Source organism: Taudactylus pleione, unplaced genomic scaffold, assembly GCF_031769625.1.
Source record: "Taudactylus pleione unplaced genomic scaffold, aTauple2 ptg000093l, whole genome shotgun sequence".
Classification (NCBI taxonomy): domain Eukaryota; kingdom Metazoa; phylum Chordata; class Amphibia; order Anura; family Myobatrachidae; genus Taudactylus; species Taudactylus pleione.
Window position 1 is genome coordinate 29,545,823 of NW_028284495.1, and position 10,596 is coordinate 29,556,418.

The 10,596-nt window shown below is 40.0% G+C and overlaps 1 pseudogene; it reads left to right on the top strand.

The window, feature by feature from the left end:
* The first annotated feature begins 8,874 nt into the window (after nucleotides 1-8,874).
* Nucleotides 8,875-10,190, top strand: LOC148526914 (uncharacterized; annotated as a pseudogene).
* The last annotated feature ends 406 nt before the right edge of the window (nucleotides 10,191-10,596 follow it).

Genomic DNA, 10,596 nt, shown 5'->3' on the forward strand with positions numbered 1-10,596 from the left:
AGATAGTAAACACATTCTTAGTCCTCTAATAGAATAATTTATAGCAGGTATTGAAAACGTTGCACCCCTCAGCAATAGGGATAATTTGTCTAATATCCACCATATCATATAGATATATGTATATATATATATATATATATATATATATATATATTTTTTTTTTTTTTTTTTTGTGTACTTCAAGTAGGAAACAGCTGGATAAATTGTATAATAGCATCAGAACTGATTAGGACTGAAAGGGTCTTCTACTTTAACTTAGTCCCCCCGCTTCTACTGTCTCTCTGTCATGCTATAAAGCAAATGACAAAGGATGAGAGAGTGGAAAAACAGCTGGTGAGAAGAAAGTATAGACGCACTTCTGCTGTCAAACCACACAGTGGGTGGCCGTCATGGTGTCAGGAGACATACCAGGACAGGGCATAAACGGCAGGCTGATGAGAGAGTGCTGAAAGGTTTATTCTGACGTATAAGAGGGTGTAAGAGTCATATGGTGAAAACAGCTATAAAAACAGGGCAATAGTGCTTGATATGCACCATGTATATGCAGAGAGGAAAGGGGATACTTGTGGTGTCCAGATCGCATGCATGTGAGGGACAGGGCATCTGGGTGGATGGTGAATGGTAGGTGGTTTAGATGCAGAGCTGTAATCAGCGACTTAGAACTGTGTAACGAGAGGATAGATGGCCAGCTGCATCACATGTCCCTGTGAACAGCGGCTTAGAGCTGTATTGGGATTCCAGTACATGTCTAATGAGAGGGTGCCTGGCCAGCTGCATCACATGTCCCTGTGTGATGACGTACATTTCGTCTGGGAGGGAGGCTTGTTCACATCAGTGATGTGTCTCTAATCTAATTAGATAAGGTACATCAGGGCTGTAAGGATGAGGATGATTACAAATAGTTCAGGTAAGTTTAGAAAATATGGGATTCACATAGCACAAAGTTAATTAAATAAAATGAAAAACAATAAATAAAATAAAATAAATTAAATTAAATATAATCAATCAAAATCATAAAAATTATAATTAAAAAAATATATAGATATAAAATAAAAATACTTAAATATAGCAGTAGAGGGGAGTTATAATTACTATGAAAAACATATGTCATAATTACACCAAGGTTGTTAATCAAGAAAGAGGACCATGCTGCAAAATGGGAGTAGGGTATCCATGTATGTAGTATAATATGTCTAGTCTCCATGATAAGTATAAATAGATGGGTCATATAATATACATGCTTGTAATGGTAATAAGCCCCATGGTGACTGTAAATGAGTGCAAACCGAAATGAACACGGGGCAGTATCCTATTAAAGGGAGATGTGGGAAAGTAGATACTAGGTCTATATAGGGATAATCTGGGATATGGTGTCACATGTTACTGGTCCAGTTTGGTTGGTATTTCAAAGGTAACGGATATATCAGGGTGGTCACACATATGTGCATGTATATGTATACACACATATGTATTGTAGAGATGTCCCTAAAAGTAAAGGGAGAGATAATGGAAATCTGGGACACTTATATTAGTATAATTATAAAGTGTGGGATACATAGTACATGATGTAATTTCCATATCAGGATTGGATTAGATGGGAAGAGATGAAAGAGAGGCTCAGAGGAATGGACTGAAATTGATAAATTTGTTTAGGCACCCCAGTGTGAGAGCCCCCAGTTTGAAGGTCCAGAAACTTTCTCTGTTCAGTAGTTCTTTGGTAAGGTCACCACCCCATATGCCAAGTTTAACCTCTTCCAAGCCCCAAGCTTCGAAATTCTTCAAGTCTCCCTTATGTTTATGGAGAAAGTGTCTTGCCACTGACATAAGTTGTTTCATCCTTGTTAGGTCTGAGGCTGCATTCCTGACTGTACCTACGTGTTCTAGGATTCTCTCTTTGAACAGCCTGGTATTCATGCTCACATACGTACTACCGCATTCACATGAGATGCAGTACACTTTTTCCTGCAGTTTATATAGTTCTGAATTGGCATAATGGTGCCATATTTTTCAGTGACCTCTTTCTTTTTGGTCATATACTGGCATGCTCTGCAGGAACCACATGGGTAGGAGCCTCTAATAGGTGGATCTTGAGGGTTGGTCCATTTATAGTGGCTCTGTGTTAGACAGTCCCCTAGATTTGGGGATTGTCTCCAACTCATGGATAGTTGGTCACCAATTATTGGAGATAGGTCTTCGTCTAGATGGAGAACATGCCAGTGTCTTTGAATGATCTTCCTTATGGTTTGGTATTCCTGGCAGAAATCTCCCAAAAATCTAGTGACCTCAGTTTCTGTTGTTCTGGGTCCATCCTTTCTTCCAAAGATAACGGTTTCTCTGTCAGTTTTCATGGTGAATGTTAAAATGATCTGTTACTATAGCCTCTTTCTTTTAGCCTGGATAATAATACTTCAGTCTGTTGTTTAAAGATGACTGGATCAGAGCCTTCATAGACAAAGAAATTCTCCTTTAGGGATGTTTTCTACTGTTGGAGGGAAATGAGAGCTTGTCTGGTGGAGTACGGTATTGGTAGCTATATTTTTTCTGAATAACTCTGTTTCTAACATGCCAGAATAGCTTTTGAGGTCTAGAAATGAGATCTTGGTATCACTAAATTCATTTGTTATCACAGATTAAGATTATTGGAGTTTAATGACTGGATGAATTCCAGGAGCAGTTTTTCTTCCCTATCACATGTCATCAAAATATCATCAATGTAATGATGCCAGCCTAGGATATGGTGTGTGTATCAATCACTGTCATCATGGAACACATGTTACTGCTCTAGCTATCCTAAAAAGAGATTAGTGTATGTTGATATGTTTCTTTAGGACATCAGAAGTGTCTTTGGTGTATGAGGGGAGTTGTAAGACATGATATCGGAGATGCAGATCTATAAAAATACTTTCTTTTTCCGAAAGGCTACCTATAGCTTATACTATAGGTTTTCCAGGTGGTATCACACAATTCTTGTGGACTTCAGGTAAAAGGTGGCAAGTTTTGGATGTTCTACACATAAGTAAGTGTGTTCTGATTTGGTAACAGTGCCCAGGTCAAGAGCTCTATTAATCATATTCTTGTATAGACTCTTGCTAATATCAGTTGGATTAAGAAGGATTTGTTGGTAGCATTTTTCATCAAGTAGTTGTTTACAGGCCTCTTAGATGTAATCTTCTTTAGGTCATATGACAATGTTGCTTCTTCCTGGAGTTCCTCACAAGCTGATAATGCTGAGGCTCTCAACTTGGCAAGAGTTTCCTGTGATGTACATTATCAAATTTGTTTTTTTGTTTCAGTGCAAATAACTTTTTTAGTTTTAATTTCCGGCCAAATAATTTCAGATCCTTCTCCCATTGGAAGCGGTTAAAGCTGGTTGTGGGGGAAAAAGATAGGCCTCTGCTTAGAACATCTGTTTCTATTGTTGTGAGGATATGATTTGATAGGTTGATGATTTTAAGGTTATCTGTTATTTTTATGATGGTTCTGAGTACTGTATATGCTGGGTGAACTGTTATCCCATATTGCTCTTCCTCTTCTTGACTGACCTCCTGGTCCTCCTCTGGTGCCTTTGTAATTCCCTCGGGTTCCTCTTAGGATCCCTAAAAAAAGGGGGGCTAATGAGTTTGAGGAAACAGAGGTGCTTTCTGAACTGCTTTCCTCCTCAGAGCACTCAAATTCTGAAGAAGTGTAATTCCCTCTTTCTTCTTTGTTAGGATCTTTTCTGTTGAGAGGTCTCCAATGAAAAATGTGTCCTGTTAGGAAATCCCTTTTGTTGTGGGAGAATTTATTCTTCTTCCTTTCTATTCTGATTTTCTCATAATTCTCTAAATCCTTTTTGTTTTGTTTGAAATCCCTTTGGAAATGTGTATCTGCTTCCCATTGTTCTAGTTTTATCTAGGTTTCAATTTCCTTCTCGCATTCTTCTAGTATAAGGTTAGCATGTTTCAGGAGTATGTTTATAAGTTCCTGTGAACATTTCAATAGGGTGGAAACCCATTCATTTTTGAGAGATTCAGAAAAGAGAAGAAATGCGGGAAAAACATTTGGTCTTAATCCTCTGGGACAAATTTTATGTTTCTGGTAATTTTCCAGGGTGGTTAAGTCCCATTCAACCTTCAATTGTTTTTGAAGTGTACTCCTGAGTTTGTTAAAATCATTATCCAAGTTAGAATTGATATCTTCTCGTAACACATTACTCGGGAAGATCTCATTTAGATCTCCCATGAGTTTCTTCCCGATAGAGATTTCCATTTGTAGACCGAAGCTAGTCATATTGTGTGTTTATTTTGACTTATGATACAGATAAGGTATGTTTTTTTATTTCCAGAATCCAGAAAGGTCTGTGCCAGAGCTCCAGAGACTGAATAAAATCAGTAAGTATAAACTAGTGAGCATATGGTTTTAGAACTTGCACAGGATAAATAGAAGATGTACCATTTCTGAATTGTCTATGGTGATTAGAAATAGAGATAGTTGAAAAATATTCAAAGACCAACTTGATCAGGTATTGACTTTGGATATTGCAGACATGTTAATATGTTGGTGGTGCTCCCAAGAGTCAGAAAATAGTACAATGTTGGGGAAGAAAAACGAAGACTTTTTGATGAGAGCACTCTTATCAGAAAGTGAAGTATGTTAAAATGTAACTTTTATTCTTATACCTTTAAAATAAAGGGGTATCATAAACCATATAGTGTACACACCAAAAAATACACAAGATATACAAAATATACAAAAACAGATTTTGCATAAGTGAGTATGCAAACTCATATATTGAATATAAGTGAAAAATTCATCTATATCAAAAGAATGATAAAATAATTATATGTTCCAAATAATCTGGTCACAGGAGGGAAAATAGTCTCCGTGTGAACAATGATAATTGAATCTCTGCGAATTATATGAACAACCTTAATCTGATAAATTCACCCTTGTAAGTTAAGTCTCAAGAATATAGGTACTACAGTTTACACGATTAAACATTTTTAGGGTGCTATACATCGTTACCCCTATGTCGTCCACCCTGTATCACATTTGGCATGCAGTGTCCGAACAGCATCCTCTGTGAGTCTAGGAGTGTCCAACATAGTTTAGAGTAAGCATGTATTCAAAAATTCATAAATAAATAAAGTATTGCATAACCATATATTCAAAAATTAATAAATGAAAAAAGCATTGCAAAACAGGTATGCAGCATTGCCAGTGCGTTAATGCAACTTCAAAGAAATGTATATATAAATATATAGTAAACACATTTTCAGTCCTCTAATAGAATAATGTATAACAGGTATTGAAAACGTTGCACCCCTCTGCAATAGGGATAATTTGTCTAATATCCACCATATCATATAGATATATGTGTGTGTATATATATATATATATATATATATACACCAACGAGAAGAAGAACTGCGGCACTCCAAGATGCTGTACAAAAAGGTATGTAATTGGCAATATGCTTGCCGACGTTTCAGAGCAAGGCTCTTTTATCAAGGCAGCCAAATATAAAGTTAACACATCAATAATGACAAACATAGTAAACAGACAACACTCACCTTATATAGGGAGTGAAAGACACTGGTCTGAAGCAGACCGAGGAAGACGCGCCCATGCCGTCGCCGGGTCCCACCGCGATGACGTCAGTCCGCCGTGACGACGTTGCTAAGCAACTATACCTGACTCCGGAGGCCAGGACTCGTCGCGATGACATCAGACCACCGCGACGGGGTAACCAGGCAATGGCTGCGGGACGCTAAGGCGTCTCCCCGGTCCGCTATACAGACCCGGGTGAACACAGCCCAAACAATACACAGTATATAGCGGCATATTGCTATGAATGGAGCTTGACCGACATATATAGGACACAGCAAGATAAAGGCAATAGAAAGTCCCACTAAGATGCAAAACATGCAATTGTATACCACTCAATGCATAACTGCCAAAATTCCAACAATGCCAATGTGGGCAACTCAGGGGTCTTCAAACCAACGCCTATAACAATGTAATAAATTGTATATGAAATACGACATATAGGTACACTCAACAGAATGCTCAAAGGTATGTCTGATAAACGCTGGGCTACACAATTCAAAGGTAATAACATATGAAATGCAATAATGTGGACATGAGTCCAAAAATTGGGAGACATAACCGCAAAAGTAGAGGCATGTTTATAAAGAATTCCAGTTAATCTTTTCATTGAGTCCCTGGGGCGCGATAGTTCCCAGACAGTAAATCCACCGTGCCTCTAGGCGCAAAAGTTTATTTTCACGGTCGCCACCTCTGATGGAATCAGGTATATGGTCTATTACCATGTGTTTGAGAGAAGATAGTGTATGACCAGCTTCCAAAAAGTGGCGGGCTACAGGTTGATCTGTAGAACCCCTGTTCAATGCAAGTTTGAAGGCTGAGCGATGCAGAGCCATCCTTTCTCTGATGGTTCTGATCATTTTACCGATATAGTAGAGACCGCATGGGCACATAATCACATAAATAGCAAACGACGACAGGCAGTTCAACACAAAGCGAATAGCATATTTTTTGTCTTTGTGTGGATGCTTGAAAGAGGTGCCTGTTTGCATGTTCTGGCAGGTGGTACAATGAAGACATTTATAGCAACCTGGTTGCCTCTGTAGAAAAGTGGTCAATGGACGATCCAATTTGGTAAATCCAGTGATGTCTGTGTGTACCACTATATCACGTATATTGCGTCCCCTAGTGTAACATGCCATTGGTCTTTTATTGTGGAGACTAGGTAAATCTTTATCCGTAGATATAATGGGCCACAAAGCTCAGCATGCACGTTGAACTACAGGACTAGAAGTCTGGAATCTTTGTTTCCAGGGAATGATGTCCCTCTGGGGTTTGGTCGATGGATGAGAAATTTGTCTCTGGGAATTTGAAGTACCTCATCTTTTAGACATTTTAACATCCCCAGGTCATACCCTCTGCAGACAAATTTATCTATAATTTTGTCGAGTTCCATGCGGGTATTTAAGGGGTTACTTGATATCCTTGAAACTCTGAGCATCTGTGATTTAGGGAGACCCTGTTTGAGTGGTTTAGGATGATGACTACTAGCCAAGAGAAGTGTATTACGATCTGTAGCTTTACTAAACACACTCGTGTGAATATGTCCATGGTCAACTGTCACTTGAACGTCGAGGTAACTAACGGCGTTCCTACTGTATAAGTAGGTTAACTTAATTGGAGAGTTCCGGTTGTTGATATGTAGCATCAGCTTTTTAAGAGCTTCCTCACCCCCCATCCATAGCAGGAACAGATCATCGATATATCTGCAATACATCAAAATGGCGCCCGAAGTGATGGTGTCATCGAAGAACATATGTTGTTCTTCTTCAAACATATAAATGTTTGCATAAGAAGGGGCCACATTGCTGCCCATGGCACAGCCATGGAGCTGTTGGTAAAAGGCTCCGTCGTGCAGGAAGTAATTCCGGGTGAGTGTGAGTTGTAGGAGAGTCATAAAGAGGTCAATATCAATGTTCGAAACTTGTTCCTTAAGTAAAAAGTTACGTGTTGCTGCCAGGCCTTCAAGATGGGAAATTGACGTATTTAGACTGTTGATATCCATTAAACACAGCAGGGTGTCCTCTCGAATCGCTCTGATAGATTGAAGTGCCACAAGGAAGCTGGTGGTGTCCTTAATGAATGTCGGCTGTTTCATGACCAAAGGCTGCTGAATGGAATCGAGGAACATGGACACTGGCTGGTAGATAGAGTTCATAGTCGAGATAATTGGCCTACCAGGGGGGTGCAGGGGATCCTTGTGGATTTTCGGTACAAGGTAGAATACGAGTACGGTTGGATGCTCTTGGCTTAATGCTTTCCTAAGTTTTTCTGTTATTTGCCCTGACAAGATGGCTGAAGAGAGGATGTTGTCAAGTTCTTTTTTAAAATCCAAGGTTGGATCTTTGAACAAACAACAATAAGTACAATCATCCGATAATTGGCGCATGCATTCCTGTTGGTACGTGGATAAGTCCTGTATCACGATCGCCCCCCCTTTATCCGCAGGACGGATCAAAATATCACGTAATTCCCTAGGTTTTTAAGAGCCAATTGTTCGGATTTAGACAAATTTGGATGTTGTTTCGTTGTGGTGCGATTGTACCTGGATACCGCTTCATCAACTAATCTGGAGAAGGTTTTCAGTGAGGAATTAGATGATTTGGGATCGAAATTGGAACTGCTCCATGAAGAAATAAAATTATTATGAGGCTCTAAGAGCTTGGTGTCTGGCTTGTCTTGGAAGAATTCCTGTAAGCGCAGTTTACGGGAAAATTTATGGGCATCTGCTTGCCAAATAAATCATCATGGTAAGATGTAGGGACGAAGGATAAACCTTTATTGAGGACTTGTATCTCCTCCGGTGATAAAGTCCATGAGGATACATTATAAATCAGACTTTCTTTCTGGAGGGCTGCCCTTTTCTTCCTTTGGTTTTGGTGTCCCCTATGGGTGGGCGGCCTCTTGTAACGGATGTTGTCGGAGGGTTGGTAGCCTCGTCTAAAGGGACCGGTGTGGGCTCTGGAGTGTCATCAGAGTCTCTGATGGCAAAGTCGCTGTCACTGTTAGAGGTGTGAGCATCCCGTGATTGGTTTTCTCTGCGCTGTCTCCAACCTGCCCTCTGGCGAAATTACCCCTGATTGCCTGGTCGAACATCGGACCCCATCAGCCACCAATATACGCGGTTATCTTCATAATCATTAATTACCAGATATTGCTTGTTTTTTTTAAACTTGATTAAATCACGGCGATAGTTGTCACACTGTTGTTGGATTTTGTGCATCCAATCTCTACTGGCATCTTGTTCCAGCATGTCCTTATGTTCCGAACATTGATATTGATCTCTTCATGACTCTCCTACAACTCACACTCACCCGGAATTACTTCCTGCACAACGGAGCCTTTTACCAACAGCTCCGTGGCTGTGCCATGGGCAGCAATGTGGCCTCTTCTTATGCAAACATTTATATGTTTGAAGAAGAACAACATATGTTCTTTGATGACACCATCACTTCGGGCGCCATTTTGATGTATTGCAGATATATCGATGATCTGTTCCTGCTATGGATGGGGGGTGAGGAAGCTCTTAAAAAGCTGATGCTACATATCAACAGCCGGAACTCTCCAATTAAGTTAACCTACTTATACAGTAGGAACACCGTTAGTTACCTCGACGTTCAAGTGACAGTTGACCATGGACATATTCACACGAGTGTGTTTAGTAAAGCTACAGATCGTAATACACTTCTCTTGGCTAGTAGTCATCATCCTAAACCACTCAAACAGGGTCTCCCTAAATCACAGATGCTCAGAGTTTCAAGGATATCAAGTAACCCCTTAAATACCCGCATGGAACTCGACAAAATTATAGATAAATTTGTCTGCAGAGGGTATGACCTGGGGATGTTAAAACGTCTAAAAGATGAGGTACTTCAAATTCCCAGAGACGAATTTCTCATCCATCGACCAAACCCCAGAGGGACATCATTCCCTGGAAACAAAGATTCCAGACTTCTAGTCCTGTAGTTCAACGTGCATGCCGAGCTTTGTGGCCCATTATATCTATGGATAAAGATTTACCTAGTCTCCGCAATAAAAGACCAATGGCATGTTACACTAGGGGACGCAATATACGTGATATAGTGGTACACACAGACATCACTGGATTTACCAAATTGGATCGTCCATTGACCACTTTTCTACAGAGGCAACCAGGTTGCTATAAATGTCTTCATTGTACCACCTGCCAGAACATGCAAACAGGCACCTCTTTCAAGCATCCACACAAAGACAAAAAATATGCTATTCGCTTTGTGTTGAACTGCCTGTCGTTGTTTGCTATTTATGTGATTATGTGCCCATGCGGTCTCTACTATATCGGTAAAATGATCAGAACCATCAGAGAAAGGATGGCTCTGCATCGCTCAGCCATCAAACTTGCGTTGAACAGGGGTTCTACAGATCAACCTGTAGCCCGCCACTTTTTGGAAGCTGGTCATACACTATCTTCTCTCAAACACATGGTAATAGACCATGTACCTGATTCCATCAGAGGTGGCGATCGTGAAAATAAAGTATTGCGCCTAGAGGCACGGTGGATTTACTGTCTGGGAACTATCGCACCCCAGGGACTCAATGAAAAGATTAACTGGAATTCTTTATAAACATGCCTCTACTTTTGCGGTTATGTCTCCCAATTTTTGGACTCATGTCCACATTATTCCATTTCATATGTTATTACCTTTGAATTGTGTAGCCCAGCGTTTATCAGACATACCTTTGAGCATTCTGTTGAGTGTACCTATATGTCGTATTTCATATACAATTTATTACATTGTTATAGGCGTTGGTTTGGAGACCCCTGAGTTGCCCACATTGGCATTGTTGGAATTTTGGCAGTTATGCATTGAGTGGTATACAATTGCATGTTTTGCATCTTAGTGGGACTTTCTATTGCCTTTATCTTGCTGTGTCCTATATATGTCGGTCAAGCTCCATTCATAGCAATATGCCGCTATATACTGTGTATTGTTTGGGCTGTGTTCACCCGGGTCTGTATAGCGGACCGGG